The sequence below is a fragment of the Pongo abelii genome, chromosome 3, assembly GCF_028885655.2.
Source record: "Pongo abelii isolate AG06213 chromosome 3, NHGRI_mPonAbe1-v2.0_pri, whole genome shotgun sequence".
Classification (NCBI taxonomy): Eukaryota; Metazoa; Chordata; class Mammalia; order Primates; family Hominidae; genus Pongo; species Pongo abelii.
In genome coordinates, this window is record NC_071988.2 from 44,796,055 (window position 1) to 44,813,255 (window position 17,201).

General features: G+C 36.8%; 1 pseudogene; it reads right to left on the reverse strand.

The window, feature by feature from the left end:
- LOC100450326 (52 kDa repressor of the inhibitor of the protein kinase-like) overlaps window positions 1-13,874 on the reverse strand; it is a 48,057-nt pseudogene extending 34,183 nt beyond the window's left edge.
- Window positions 13,875-17,201: the final 3,327 nt, after the last annotated feature.

Genomic DNA, 17,201 nt, shown 5'->3' on the forward strand with positions numbered 1-17,201 from the left:
TTTCTTTCCCTTCACCTTCTGCCATGACTGTAAGCTTCCTGATTCCTCCCCAGTCATGCTTTCTGTACAGCCTGTGGAACTGAGCCAATTAAACCTCTTTTCTTTATAAATTACCCAGCCTCAGGTAGTTCTTCACAGCAATGTGATAATGGACTATTACATAAAATTGGTGAGGGGAAGTGGGGTATTGCTATAAAAATACCTGAAAATGTGGAAGCAGCTTTGGAAATGGGTAACAGGCAGAAGTTTGAAAAGTTTGGAGGGCTCAAAAGAGGACAGGAAAGTGAGGGAAAGTTTGGAACTTCCTAGAGACTTGTTAAATCACTGTAACCAAAATGCTGACAATGATATGGACAGTGAAGTCTAGGCTGAGGTGGTGTCAGATGAAAATGAGGAACTTATTGTGAACTGGAGCAAATGTCACTTTTGTTATGCATTTGTGAAGAGGTTGGAGGCATTGTGCCCCTGCCCTAGAGATCTGTGGAACATTGAACTTGAGAGAGATGATTTAGGGTATCTGGTAGAAGAAATTTCTAAGCAGCAAAGAATTCAAGATGTGACCTGGTTTCTTCTAAACTCACATGTTTATATTCATGAGCAAAGAGATGATCTGAAACTGCAACTTATATTTAAAAGGGAAGCAGAGTGTAACAGTTTAGAAAATTTTCAGCCTGACCATGTGGTGGAAAAGAAAAACTCATTTTCTGGGAAGGAATTCCAGCCAGCTGCAGAAATTTGCATAAGTGAAGAGAAAACCAATGTTAACCGCCAAGACAATGGGGAAAATGTCCCGAAGGCATTTCAGAGACCTTCATGGCAGCCCCTCTCATCACAGGTCCTGAGGTCTAGGAGGCAAAAACTGTTTTGTGGGCCTGGTCCAGGAATCCACTACCCTGCACAATCTTGGGTTATTTCTCCCTGAATCTCAGCTGCTCCAGCTCCAGCCATGACTAAAAGAGCCCCAGATACGTGCCAGGCTGCTGCTGCAGAGGCTGCAAGCCATAAGCCTTGGTGGTTTCCATGTGATGTTAAGCTTGCAGGTGCACAGAGGGCAAGAATTGAGGCATGGGGGCTGATATGGTTTGGATCTGTGTCCCCAGCCAAATCTCATCTCAAATTGTAATCTCCATAATCCCTATGTGTCATGACCAGGGCCTGGTAAGAGGTGATTAGATCGTGGGTACAGTTTCCCCCATGCTGTTCTGATGGTAGTAAGTGAGTTCTCATGAGATCTGATGATTTTATAAGGGGCTCTTTCTGCTGCATTCCTTGGCTCTCGCTTGCCTGTCATCATGTAAGATGTGCCTCTTCCCCTTCCACCACGATTGTAAGTTTCTTGAGGCCTCCCCAGCCTTATGGAACTGTAAGTCAATTAAATCTTTTTTTAAATAAATTACCCAGTCTCAAGTATGTATTTATAGTAGTGTGAAAACTTGTGAATACAGTAAATTGGTATCTGTAGAGTGGGGCACCACTACAAAAATACTTGAAAATGTGGAAGCAACTTTGGAACTGGGTACCAGGAAGAGGTTGGAACAGTTTGGAGAGTTCAGAAGAAGACAGGAAGACGTGGGAAAGTTTGGAATTTCCTAGACACTTGTTTAATGTTTTTGACCAAAATGCTGATAGTAATATGAAGAATGAAGTTCAGGCTGAGGTTGTCTCAGTTGCAGATGAAAAGCCTCTTGGGAACTAGAGCAAGGGTAACTCCTGCTATGCTTTAGCAAAGAGACTGGCAACATTTTGCCCCTGCCCTAGAGGCTGTAATTTTGGACTTGAGGGAGATGATTTAGGGTATCTGGTGGAAAAAATTTCTAAGCAGCAAAGTGTTCAAGAATTAACCTGGGTGCTCTTAAAAGCATTCAGTTCTATATGTTCACAATGAGATGGGTTAAAATTGCAACTTACTTTTAAAAGAGAAGCAGAGCACAAAAGTTTGGAAAGTTTGCAACCTGATGATGCAATAGAAAAGAAAAACCCATTTTCTTTAGAGAAACTCAAGCCAGCTGCAGAAATTTGCATAAGTAACAAGGGGTTGAAGGTTATTCTCTAAGACAATGGGGAAAATGCCTCCATGGCATTTCAGAGAACTTCATGGCAGCCCTTCCTATCACAGGCCCAGAGGCCTAGGAGGACAAATGTTTCCTGGGCCAAACCGAGGTCCCCTGCTGTTCTGTCTAGCCTTGGGACATGACACTGTGCATCCTAGCCACTTCAGCTCCAGTCATGGCTAAAAGGGGCCAAGGTATAGCTCAGGTCGTTGCTTCAGAGGGTGCAAGTCCCAAGCCTTGGCAGCTTCCATGTGGTGTTGGGCCTATGGGTACACAGAAGTCAAGAATTGGGGTTTGGGAACCTCTGATTTCAGAAGATGTATGAAAATGCCTGGATGTCCCCACTGACGTCTGCTGCAGGGGTGGAGCCATCATGAAGAACCTTTCCCTAGGGCAGTGTAGAATGGAAATGTGGGGTAAGAGGTCCTACACAGAGTTTGCACTGGGGCATTGCCAAGTAGAGCTGTGAGAAGAGGGCCATTCTCCTCCAGACCCCAGAATGGTAGTTCTACCAACAGCTTGCACTGTGTGACTGGAAAAACCACAGACACTCAACACCACCCCATGAGAGCAGCTAGAAAGGAAGCTGTATCCTGCAAATCAACAGGCTGGAGCTGCCCAAGGCTGTGGGAGGCCACTTTGTGCATCAGCGTGACCTGTTTGTGAGACATGGAGTCAAAAGAAATCATTTAGGAGCTTTAAGATTTAATGAATGCCCTGCCTGGTTTTGGACTTGCATGTGGCCCCTTTGTTTTGGCAAATTTCTCTAATTTGGAATAGGAACATTTGCCCAATGCCTGTACCCACATTGTGCCTTGGAAGTAACTAACTTGTTTTTGATTCTACGGCTCATAGCCAGATGAGAATTTACTTATTTCAGATGAGACTGCGAACTGTGGACTTTTGAGTTCATGGTGAAATGAGTTAAGACTTTGGGGGACTGTTTGGAAGGCATGATTGGTTTTGAAATGTGAAAAGACATGAGATTTGGGAGCGGCCACTGGATGAATGATGTGGTTTGGCTCTGGGTCCCCACCCAAATCTCATCTCAAATTGTAATCCCCATAATCCCCACCTGTCATGTGCAGGACTGTTCTCATGATAGTGAGAGTTCTCATGTGATCTGATGATTTTATAAGGGGCTCTTTCTCCTTCATTCATTCGTTCTCTTTCACCTGCCATCATGTAAGATGTGCCTCTTCCCCTTCCTTCATGGATGTAAGTTTCCTGAGAACTCCCCAGCCCTGTGGAATTGTAAGTCAATTAAACCATTTTTTCTTTATAAATTACCCAGTCTTGGGAATGTCTTTATAGCAGCATGAAAATGGAATAATACAGAAGCTTCAAACTAGATTTTAAAGGATATATGGAAATGCCTGGATGTACACTCAGAAGTCTGCTGCAGGAGAGCCCTCTACTAGGTCAGTGCAGAGGGGAAATGTAGGGTTGAAGCCCACACACAGAGTCTCCAGTGGGGCACTGCCTCGTGGACATGTGAGAAAAGGGCCATTGTCCTTTAGACCCCAGAATGGTAGATCCACTGACAGCTTGCACTGTGTACCTGGAAAAGCCACAGGCACTCAATGCCAGCCTATGAAAGCAGCTGTGGGAGATGTACCCTGCAGAACCACAGAAGAAGGGGTGCCCAAGGACTTGGGAGACCACCCCTTGTATCAGTGTGGCCTGGATGTCAGAAATTGAGTTTAAGGAGTTTTTTTGGAGCTTTGAGATTTAATGACTGCCCTGCTGGGTTCAAACTTGCATGGGGCCTGTAGCCTCTTTGTTTTGGTTGACTTCTTCCTTTTGGAATGCATGTATTTACCTAATGCCTGTCCCCCACTGTATCTTGGAACTAACCAACTTGTTTTTGATTTTACAGACTCATAGATGGAAAATACTTGCCTTGTTTCAGATGAGAGTTTGGATTGTGGACTTTTGAGTTAATGCTGAAATGAGTTAAGACTTGGGAACTGTTGAGAAGGGATGATTGTATTTTGCAATGTGAGAATAACATGACACTTGGGAGAGGCTGAGTCAGAATATTATGTTTTGGATTTTTGTCCTCACCCAAATCTCATGTCAAATTTTAATCTACAACTTTGGAGGAGTAGCCTGGTGGGATGTGATTGCATCATCAGGGTGGACTTCCCCTTTGCTGTTGTTGTTGAGTTCTCACTAGATCTGGTTGATTAAAAGTGTGTAGCACCTCTCCCTCTTTGCTCTCTTTCTCATCATCCATTCACATAGGACATGACTTCTTCCCCATCACCATCTGCCATAACTGTAAGTTTTTAGAGGCCTGCAAAGCCATACTTCCTGCACAGCCTGCAGAACTGTGAGCCAATTAAACCTATTTTCTTTACATATTACCCAGTCTCAGGTATTTATTTATAGCAATGTGAGAATGAACTAATAACCCTACAAAACAAAATATACTCTAAAATCTTTATAACAAACAGAGTGGTACCTAGTATATGTTAAAGGTAGCATCTCAAAACAATGAGACAAAGGTAGACTTTTGATTGAATGGGGCTGGGACAAATGAGTAGTTATTTGCAAAAAGATAATATTGAATAAGTAACACATAGTATATAGAATAAACTACCAAAAACAAAAATGTCAAGGATAAAATGATTTCATGCTTAATAAGAGATCAGTGTAGTCCTTTTTATTCTTCATGCAAAAAAACCTATGGCTTAAAATCCATTTGCAATAAAATATAACATTAAAAAATCCAACAGGATAAAATAAAATTTTGCCATGGTAAAAATACTATGAACAAAGTTCAAAGTTAAGACACTTTAGGAAACTGCAAGAAAAATATTTATAACATATTCTATGGAAAGAAAGAATATCATGCCTAATACACACATAATGGCCAAAATCTGATATCAAAATAGAAAAGAAGATACGAACAGAGAATTAGCTAGATAGATAGTAGACAGATAGTAGACAGTATCTGTCTCAAATTGTCCTCAAACATACGGGAGAATGCTGAAACTCAAATATGAACCTTGCACATCTGGATGAGATATACAAATCTAAGCACCTCCAAATTGGGAGAAAAGCTTGTAATTAAAAGCACAATGTCCTAAGTTAAAGAAGAGGTAAATAGAATGACAAAAAGAAAAAAGGAATTAGCACAATGCTCCCTTCTGTCAACGTATTGCCTCTATGGCTTATAATGGAATGTGTAAAGTATAAAGTGTTATAAAATGATCATTGGAACTGGAAGAGATTTTTTTGAAATGCTGCAATCAAAGATGGGCTGTCTGTGTGTGTGTGCATGTGTGTGTGTTACATATATTTTTTCTTTCTCCATGAAAACATACTCCTGGCATCTAGTTTGACTAATTTCCAGGTATCTGCCTCTGCTTGTGCAGAATAATATTGATAGTTACATAAAAGTAAAAAGTGTAATAACACATTTTGTTTGTGAGACTGGGGAAACAGGTATGCTTACATACATCATACGCATTAACATTGGTTCCTATTGCAATACGTTGGGTTCTCTGGAAACAGATGCTGTGGTGGAGTTTGCTATGCAGGGATCAAGATCTATGGAAAGTGGGAAAGGAAAGCAGATTTGGACCAAGGGATACAAATAACTGTGATGTGATATCAACAAAATTTCAGCGAGCTCACCAGGAGCTAACATAGAGAGGTCTTTGGACTCCTGGTTTGATTGGTTGCTCAATATGGGTTCCTCTTGGCAAGAATCATTGCAACTGAATCATATTCTAAAGATGTTAACAGCTGGAGTCTATCTGCTGACAGCTGGGGTCACAAGTTTTTATTTGACATGGAATCTGAGACATTCTGTGTTTATTAGAGCACTTTAAAAGTGATAGGAATGAGAAACGGATCAGGGAAGGAAAATAATACAAGAGGGGCCCTATGATGGTAATATACCATGGACTGAGGATTATTCTGAAGTCCTTTTTACACACCTGAGGCTAATTGTATGATATAGCTGTAAATCTTAAGGTAAGTCTTTTGCCCTTTGGGAATTCACATCATTTCCCTGACCCTCTGTGAACTTAACTGATCTGTAAAATAGCAGTATGAATGTCTTTCTCACACAGTCAGCTGAAGTGCATGGTAATTTCATTCGCTTTGAGGCTTCAAACATTGTTTTAACTATGTCTGTGCAATAAAATATTGTATATTATACATGAACAGTCACTGGATATATTTGTTGGCAGTTAAATTTAGCAAACATATTAGAGGTATGATTATTCTAGTAAAAGCAAGACAATACCAAACTTCAGTCAAAAAAGAGCTCAGAGAGCATTCTCAGTCGAAAAAGAATTTAAGTGGTAAAAGAGGAGGGCTGGAAAGCTCAGGAGAAAATATTATCAGGCCAATTAAATGCTGAGTTTAGAGAAGTCAAGTGAAGTAGAAAGATTCATGATGTAAGAAAACAAAGTTCATAAAAACAAAGGAAAAAAGTATTATTTATTATGCACCATCTACATGCTAAGCACAGAAATGGGCATTAAAGAATATTTCTCTCACTTGCATGCACCGTAACTTTGTGAAATACGAATTATTACTATCCCAAATATATAGAAAAGGTAACAGACATGGAGAGTAGTAGCAAATTAGGTGGTTCAAGTCCAGGCAGATAGTATGCAACAAATTTGGTATTTAAATTCCAGTCACTGTGAGCACAAATTTCTTATTTTTTGTTAACAATTTCACTGTTGAACACTAATTCTAGGCCCCAAATGGTATTTTGTTCAGTTTACCACACAAACAGTGAACAAACACATCCTTGATTCTCGGCTGTGCAGCCACATTATTTTCTTCAAAATGTGGCATGGTACTTAACTGATAACCACATTGGTTCCATCAGTGATCAGATGGGCAGTGGTTATTTATTCTTTCCTCCTAGATGGATATTGCTTGGGCTATTGAGTAGGTGATAAGGATTGTAGGAGACTGAACTGGGTGTGAAGGTAGCTGTGAACTGACTTTGGAACAGCCTGGTGTGGATTCAAAAAATAAATGGGAATGACTACTGTCTTAGTCTTTTATCTGATGTTATAACAAAGTACCTATGACTTGGTAATTTATAAAGAGCAGAAATTGTGTTTCTCATGGTTCTGGAAGCCAGGAGGTCCAAGATCAAGGTGCTGGCAGTTTGGTTGTCTGGAAGCTGCTCTCTGCTTCCAAAATTGCAGCTTGTTGCTGCATCCTCTTGGGGGAGGATGCTGTGTCCTCCCATTGCAAAAGACGGAAAGGCAAGCCAGCTGAATGCTGCATGAAACCTCTTTTATAAGAATCTTACTACCATTTATGAGGTAGGGGCCCTTATGACATGATCACCTTTTAAAGACCCCACTTCTTGATACCATCACGTTGGCCACAGAATTCCAGTACCTGAATTTTGGTGGGGACACATTTAAACCATAACAACTACATTTGAGAGCAAAACAGAAAAGGAACCAAGCAGAAAGTAAAGACAAAACATCAAACCAAGCCGGGCGTGGTGGCTCACACCTGTAATCCCAGCACTTTGGGAGGCTGAGGCTGGCGGATCACTAGGTCAGGAGATCGAGACCATCCTGGCTAACACGGTGAAACCCTGTCTCTACTAAAAAAAACAACAACAACAATAAAAAAAAAACAAAACAAAAACAAAAACATCAAACCAAATCCTCTGATGTTAAGATGGAAACCAAGTGGTAGGTTATAGTTTGGAAAGTAGATATTAAAACTATTAAATACATTTTGTATAAGATGCTTTCTGTGATGTCAATGTAGATGTAGGGAGATTCCCTGGAATCTATAAGATTTACCTTTAAGTAGAATGAGAGCTATTAAAGGATCCACACCAGTTTTTCAACTGACTGCCATAAAGTGTCTTAAAAATTATCTCGTGCAAGATTCTTGATGTTAGGGGTAAGGAAGTTGAGACCCAGAGAGGGTAAAGTGATTTATACCAACTAATATAGCTATTTTATGGCAGAATCTTTACTATATAAAATGTTAATATCATATATGAAAATTGTCATTATAAAAATGACTGATTTATTGATTATGAAATTCAGAAGTGTGGAATATGAATGTATGCTAAATAAGAAGAATTCACCCTTCACAGCTTAGTGAAGGAATTTCATTTAAAAAATTAAATGACAATTCAAATTATGTGTTAGAAGTTCAAAATCAAAATGTTATGTCCACAAATTCAGTATTCTTTCTGTTTATATATATTTGATTTCCCATAAGAAAGAATGACATTTCTTCAATTCTAGAGGTCTGAGGTCAAATGTGTTTGGAAAATAAACTATTTTATATAAATTGTATGGTTTGGATGTGTGTCCCTTCCAAATTTCATGTAGAAGTGTGATCCTTGGTGTTGGAGCTAGGGGCTGCGGGAGGTGTGTTGGTCATGGGGGCAGATTCTTCATGAATTACTTGGTGCCATCCTGGTGGTAATGAGTGAGTTCTCTTTCTGAATTTATACAAGTTCTACTCGTTAAAAGAGTACTGCACCTCTTCTCTTTCTCTTGTTTACTCTCTTACCCTGTGATATGCTGGCTCCCTTCACCTTCCACCATGATTATAAGCTTCCTGAAGCCCCCACCAGAAGCTGAACTCATGCTTGTACGTCCTGCAAAACCATGAACCAAATTAAACCTCTTTTCTCTATAAGTTCTTTTATAGGTATTTCTAGATAGCCTCAGGTGTTCCCTTTATAGCAATACAAAAATGGATTGATATAACAATATTCTTGGAGATTCACAATATTTATCAATGTAGTAAAGCATTTGGGTAATCCAGCAGTGAAAATGTGTGTTTTACTTTGCATAGCCCAGTATTTCCCAAATATACTTGAACATGAAACATATTTTTCATAACACAGTTTATGTCATTCCACTAAATGATCATTTGGTGAAAAACAGTCAATCCCATTTTTTATCATTATGCAATTGTTTGTTATCTATGCCAATTTCCAGCTGAATAACACAGGTCTGAAATCTGGACAACTTAATTTTTCTAATTGTTTAAACTTGTCTTAAGACATTTGGCAGTCAGTTTTGAACCACGATTTTTTAAAAAGCTATGTATGATTTGTATGTTATAATTTTTTTTTACCAATTTTTATGTCTCTCATATGTTATGTGGTTCCCAGCCAAGTATACATTAGTGCATAATAGTAATTGAATAAATAAATTGCATGTGTTTTCTTAGGTCACTTTATTTTCCCTTCTTCCTTAAAATTTTTAACATCCTTTTAATATTTTTTTTGCTACTGTACACATTCCTCTTTTAGTACTTTTTTTATCCATAATTTTCGACTTATATTTTTTTCCTTCATTAAAAGGGTAAAGGCTAAAGCAACTGAATACATAAGATCATAGAGGAGGATGATTTTTTTTCTGGGGAAGCAAAAAGAATTCATTTTAACCTCCACATTAAAGTTGTTCTTGAAGACTCCAATCATTATTTTTCTTCATTAATTAATTGAAGAAGTAGTAACTTGAAACATATATTCTAATGATTTTTTGCTTTCGTATTCCTATAAAAATGAATGTCACTCTCTGTAAATCATATTTAAGTTATCCCAACTTAAAAACAGTTCTATTTAAAAGGTCTTGTTTGAGTAGAAGTGCAATTCATGACTTTAATTACAGGCATGCACTTCATAGAAAATCTCTTTCTCTTAATAACTTTATTTTCTGTAGTCTTTCAAAACATAAATATTTTAAATCAAAACAAATAAGATATTGTGATATTGATGATAAAAATAACACGCAGACAAAATCTAAAATGTGTTCACTATTTGAGCAACTTTTTACAAAAGAAACATTTTATTGTTGGAAAATAATATTGCATATCTACAGTCAGCATTTAGCCACATAGCTAATGAAGAGATACTTAATTTTCTAAATATTGACTATCACTAAATAGTATACCTTGCTATATAAACAGTTTCCCAACTCTACAGTAGCTTAGAAACAGAAGATCACATTCATTAAGTGCTCAGTGTCTGGGACCAAACACTGGGGCCAAATCCTGGCTCTGGCAATCACTGCGTGACTAACAAAAAATTGTTTAGTTACTTTAGACTATACTATATGTACTATAGTTTAGTCATTTAGTATTTATAAAGTAGAAATATAAATTTGCCTACCTCATAGACTTCTGAGAGTTAAGCCGGTTGATATTTATAGAAGATTTTGAATAGTGCCTGGCACATAGCTATCTCATAATACACCTTAGCTGCTGGAGTACTACCCAGCGAGTGGGGGAAATATTCAGAAAATAAAAAGGCTCCATTTAGAACCTAGCTCTTTCTTCATCTCTCCTTTTTATCTCCATCCTTTGTGACTTTTCCTTAATATTCTACTCTTTTTCGTGTTCATTGATTTTTCTTTCTTGTTTTCTTGAAATTCTCACATTAAAAAATAAATCACTAGTAAAGTAAATCATTATTTAGAGTAAATGGTAAGAAAGGAAAACTTTCATAATTTAGAAATAAATATGCTATACAGTCTAAAAATTAATCAGGCTGGGAAGCAATACTAAATAAGTCAAAGAGATGGTAATGAAGACAGTATTCATGGCCCATTGTGAATAGTCACACAGAAAATGACTCAGACATCAAGTAATGGAAACAACAATTATACTTGATAGCTTACGGCAGCTAGGCATAAGCTGCAGTGCACTTGAACAGAGAAAAGCAACATTATTCAAAATCTATGTACTTAAAAAATCTATAATATATGAAAAAGGAAAGTAGGAAAGGATGATATTTATACTAGAAACATTTGTGAAAAATATAGTTATCAAATCAAAAGAATTCAAATGTGGTTTATTGGCAAACTTGGAAACAACTACAATAGTCTCCTCTTATCAGAGCAGGATATGTTCCATGACATTATGAGGATGCCTGAAGACTCAGATGGTACCAAACTCTATATACATTACAATTTTTCCTACACATACGTACCTTTGATAAAGTTAAATTTATAAACTAGACACAGCAAAAGATTAACAATAATAACTAATAATACAATAAAATAATTATAACAATGTACCATAATAAAAGTGATTTAGAAATTACGAATTATTTATTTCTTGTATTTTCCATTTAATATTTTTAAATTAACATTGACCAGAAGTTACTGAAACCTTAAAAAGCAAAACTGTGGTTTAGGGGGCACTACTGTACATACTGGAATAACATTTCATTTTAATAAGACTATTGGTACTGTAATAATGTTTACAATACAGATGCAGGATAAATTAGTGTGAAGCACATATTAGAAAAGAGTAACTTGGAAACTAAAATATGATGGTATAATTACAAAATAATACACATTGGACTTTAAAGTATAAAAACAAAACATTAACAGTTCTTTTTTGATTGTTAGATTGAAAATATGTGTGATATACTGGATTAAATAAAATATTACTAAATTTAATTTTATTTGTATTTTTGTACTTTATAAAGATGGGGGCAACATAAAATGTGAATCACATAGGTGGCCGTCATTATATTTCGGTTGGGCAGAACTAATGGAGATGGTGGTTTTAAAGCAATGATATATTCCTTCGTACTTTTGAAAAAAGTAAAAATGAATTTCTTGTTATGACAGAATTCAGACCTTTACTATAACAATCAAGAAACTAACCGAGGCTTCCACATATTATTAAGAGCTCAATAAGTTAATTACTTTTTACATTTTATTTCATCATTATTTATGTATATTATAATAACTGTGAACAACTTATATTTGAATTTTATCTCTATCACTTCCTAGTTCTCTGAGATCTTTAAACTTTTACTTTAAGCCAATAGTTTTAATCACTTAATGAAAAAAAAAAAGCCTCTGTGCTATTATATGATTGTAGGCTGAGAGTTTTAAATAATAATCCATATTTAGTTCATGGTAGGAAATATTATTAGCTGTTTTGTTGTAGTTGAAATTGATAGAAACTTTGGGATTTTCTTTGCTCATATGAATATGTGGAATGGCTGGCAGGGTGTATTTATGCCCTTCTGCTGTCTCCACCTGCAATGTTATAAAGGGCATAGCAGGGAACTCACCAGCTAGAGCATGAAGGTAAAGCTATTTTACATTCATCTTCCCTTCAGAAAGAAATATTGAAATGTCAGTTGTTGCACTGCCTGATACACTGTGAAATCATTTACTGTCCGTTGGGATTATGAGACCTGGTGATGTGTTGCCTTTTCTGAACATGACTTCGCTGAGAGAGCTGCTGCAACATGGCCATCTGTTTGTGTATCGCAGCTGTGATGTACTTCAAAGCATATCTTCGTTTTCCTCTATTTTTCAACACAGGCATTTTAAATCCACAAACCAATGTTTTAAAATGTTTTTTCTCAGAGCATCCAAATCAAGAGAGCAATGGATTTAGAGTCAGGAGACCTAGTTTCTACCTCAGGCTTGGCCACTAGTGAGTTCTGTGACTTTGGGAAAGCTGTCTAATTCCTTCTACCCTTAACTTTTTCATTTACACATCAAAGAGTTTGAATGGAATATTTTTAAACATCTGTTTCAAATATAATTTTCTAAAATGTTTTGTCATTCTTGAAATGAAACTATTGTTATGATTTTTGTGCTATTTTCCTGATGTTACGTATTTATTTTATGTCACTGTAACTTAATGATTCATTCAACAGTTATTTGAGATTCTACTTTTAATATGGTGCTAGGTGTTAGAAAAACAATAATAAAAAATACAGGCTTATGGATCTTGCAGTCTGGTGGGAGAAAGAAACATTAATCAAATATGTATACCCACATATTCATGCAAACACATGAGTATGATAGTGACAAGTACCATAAAAACATAAAGTTCAGTGATATGAGAGTGAAATATGTGTCTTTCTTGGGAAAGTTAAATAGTATATATAGTTGTATAATCAAATATTATGTATTTTTCTCTTAGAATATCATATATAGTTAAGATACTATTTAATAAATTAAACAAAATAGTAAATAATACACAATTTATTCAAGTACATGTCTTATTATGTACCAGGCATTACTTGTACACAATTTTACAGTGATAAATAAATCCTTCCTGAAGCTTACAGTGTAGTTAAAAAGACAATAGTAAATAATCAAGGAGTTCTGTTTCCCAGCAAGATGTAGAAAGCAAGAGAATGTGAATGTGACCCCCATTCTAACAGTGAAAAAAAGTACAATTTTCTTGAACCTATGAAAGAGCTATTGTTTCAGCACGATCAAGGGAACTGAATTTCGAGTGGCAAAACCCTCCCAGGAGAAAAGGGAAAATAGGCCGGGTGCGGTGGCTCATGCCTGTAATCTGAGCACTTTGGGAGGCCAAGGTGGGTGGATCACGAGGTCAGGAGATCGATACCATCCTGGTTAACACGGTGAAACCCCGTCTCTATTAAAAATACAAAAACAAAATTAGCCGGGAGTGGTGGCGGATGCCTGTAGTTCCAGCTGCTCTGGAGGCTGAGGTGGGAGAATGGCATGAACCCGGGAGGCGGAGCTTGCAGTAAGTCGAGATGGCGCCACTGCACTCCAGCCTGGGTGATAGAGCGAGACTCCGTCTCAAAAGAAAAAAGAAAAGAAAAGGGAAAGTGAACTGTTTCATTTTTGTCAGAGCACGGAAGATATAGCTGGTTTCAATAGAATCGTGTGAAAAGAAATTGGTTAAAAGTTGATGAATTACTAAAGATGAAATTGGGCTATCAGTTTAGATACCTGGGAGCAACAGACACTGGAGTTCTTCACAGGCCACCTGAAGATGCTCACTAGAGAGACTGGCAGGGTTGAACACGGGATTAAGCTCCGTTGGTGGTATAGGCATGTATGTTGTGATTTCTGGTCATGCTGCCTGCTCTTCGGTATCCTCCTCTCAAAGTAATCCAAATCCTTGAGCCACTGAGGCGACCTCCATGGGAGTAATACGAGCAAAATTTGTCAGTACCTGGGGGAAGGATTGGGAATTCCCACTGCAGATGCCCTAAATCAGGAAAATGTCTACAACTTCAAGATGGGCAAAAGTCCTTTCATCTAGAAAAGGTCTAGGAAAACTTCTGGACCTTGGGTCCTGCACCAATAAAAACTAGAGTTTTACCTGTGCACCTGTAGTCTCAGCTACCCTGGAGGCTGAGGCTGAAGGATCGCTTGAGCCCATGGGTAGAAGGCTACAGTGTGCTATGATTGCACCAGTGAATAGCCACTGCATTTCAAACTGGGCCAAATAGCAAGACCCCTTTCTCTAAAAATAAATAAGTAAATAGATAGATAAATAGGTAGATAGATAGTTAAACTTCTAAAACATAAAATCTTCTAAATAGATTAAAATTTTAAAACAACAACAACATCAAAATCAGAGGTCTGATACTTTTAGAGAGGGACAGGGAACTTTCTTCCTCCTAAAACCCACCAAAGATGGAAAATCAGTTTGCTGTCACAAAAAGGAATGCCAGAAATACTAACAACACACTATCTATCTACAAGACCCAGGTGCACAGACCTGCACTAAGACTGAGGATGGACCTAATGAACTGTCACCATTATAAGCCCAGCATGGAGTAACACCTTAGAGCCCTCTACTACTGCAGAGCACGGCGTAAAAAAAGACCGTACCTCTATGAAAGATAAGATCTGTGCAGAGACAAATGAAAGCTGAAGGTGAAACAGGAATACAGGCAAAACCCTCCAGCCACCTCAGATCTAACACTAGGCGTGGATAACCATAACCTGCTATTTGAAGAATTTGAGCCGGTAGTATTGTCAATAGACTGAAGGTTCCCTCCACCACCACCCCACTCCCACATTCCCTGTCCTAGGTTAATTTGCTGGAATTCTAACCCTGAGTGTGATGGAATTGGATGGAGGTGGGACCTTTGGGAGGTGATTAGGTCATGAGGGTGGAGTCGTCATGAATGGGATTCGTGCCCTCATAAAAAGGACCTCAGAGAACTCCCTCACCCTTCCTGCCCTGCAAAGACACTGAAAGATTTATGAACCAGGGAGCAGGCCCTCACCAGACATTAAATCTGCCAGTGCCTTGATTTTGGATTTCATAGCCTCCAGAACTATATAAATAATGTTTTGTTTTGTTTGTAAGCCACCCAGTCTATGCTAACTAGTTATAGCAGCCCAAATGAACTAAGGCAGTATATGACCAGAAGGGATGGTGCCACTTCTAATACTGGGCCATAAAAATTTCTCATTAATGTTTCTCCAGTTTCTTTCTCCTTCTACTATCTTGAGGCAAATGTGCACAGTGACATGTTGAAAAACATGGAAGGAGCTTTGTGTGTGGCCATTTCTTAGTAAATAAGAACCAATAAATTGAGGGCACAAATTGAACTTTATATAAGCTAAATTCCTATTATGATTGAGCCATTACACATTTTTGTTTGTTATTGAATTGGTAGCATTTCCTTAATTAATGTAGAAATGATACTTTGGAGTGATGTAATTCTATAGTGTACTCATAGGCTACATAGGATTGGATCAGCAATTAGTAATTTATAAGAAATTGACATTAGAGTTTAGAAAGATGTAGTCTCTGTGTGTACTGGCAATAAATTTATTAAAGCTGTTGCCCTTGATGACTTAGATTGGCTACATGCTTCCTAACTCTGTAGTTCTAAGCAATGTGACAACTAAAGTTACAGTGTGTATTGGCTTGTATTTTTTGCTTCCAGCAAGATATTTCATGGAGACTTGCAAAAATTGAAAAAATCTGGCTGCATCCGAACTATCAACACTTAGATTTGAGCAACAGATTGTTTCAGGAAAACAAAATAACTGTCCTCGTGCAAATTTCAGATTAAGTTATTCTAACCTAAGTAAGCCTATTATTTTAGATGACCTGAAGGCATTCAAACATGTTCATCATGGGAGAAAGAGAGAGAGAGAGGGAGATTAACCTAAAAAAACAAATAAATAAAGCAGGCTTTAGGATTAGAATTAGGAAATAATTTTGCTTGTGGTTAGATGTTTCCTGGTGCATAGATGGACAGGAAGCAAATAGATTAGAAGCTCAACAAAATTTGAAGAGTTGTCTGTAAAGAAATTAAAGTCGAATTTTAAAATAACTTTGTTTACCTGCAGCTTAAGTCAAACCTCAGCCTCCAAACTTTAACCAGTAAAATGTGAACTATAGCAACTGTGCCTCACCCAAAGAATGCATTTCAAATATGTGTGCAGAAAATAATGAAAATGAAACAGTCTCAGAGGATGGAGTTAGAGGTCTTTAGTGTACAGTGTATGGTGTGTTACACAGAGAAGAATTAGCATCCAATCATCCTAGGATTGAAAATGTTTCCATTTTAAGTTTAATATAAATGTATTATTTCTATGGTCCAATGACTGTTTCTTTTCTTTGTTTCTTTTTATTTTAAAAATTTATATTATTTTAATTGACAAGTTATAATAGTATTATTTTCATGAAGTTCAATGTAAAGTTTTGATATATGTATAGAATGTAGAATAATTAAATTGAACTAATTAATCTAATTTTCTATGGGTCTGAATTCTATCTGGCATATGAGCACAATCTTAGCTTCTACCTTCTATTATTTACCATCATGTTATTTAAATGTTTTGGAATCACAATATTTTAGATATGTCTCTTTTCTGTGTAGAGTTGCATTTTTGATATGGTGTCCAATCTACAAATATTTTCCTTTTTGTGGGTTAATTAAGCTAATGAGCTATCTTATTAAGCTATGTTATAGTTTATAATATGTGGATGAATTGTGGTTGGAATGTTTTCTTACCTTTATTTTAAGCATTACTTTTTAGTTTTAGAATTTAATTTTCGTAATTTTTGTAATGTTGTCTCTCCTTTTATTGCATTAACTTCTACCATTTGGATTATTAGGGAAAATTTTACATGATTTCTTTGATTCCCTACTATCAGGGAGAATATGCAATTTCTTCTTTCCCTTTAAGTTTATCCAAATTTTGCTATAGTATTTTTATTTTTTCAGAATAAATACTATATACTATTTACATACTATTCCTAAAGTTGTTGCTGCTTTTATAAATGTATTAATACATTCAATACTGTTTCTATCTGCCTTGTCATAGATTAATAGGATATATCTTGTCTTTACTAGATTCTTGAGAAAAGACCTTTAGAATAGTATTTTATGAGTTAGTGTTTATTTAT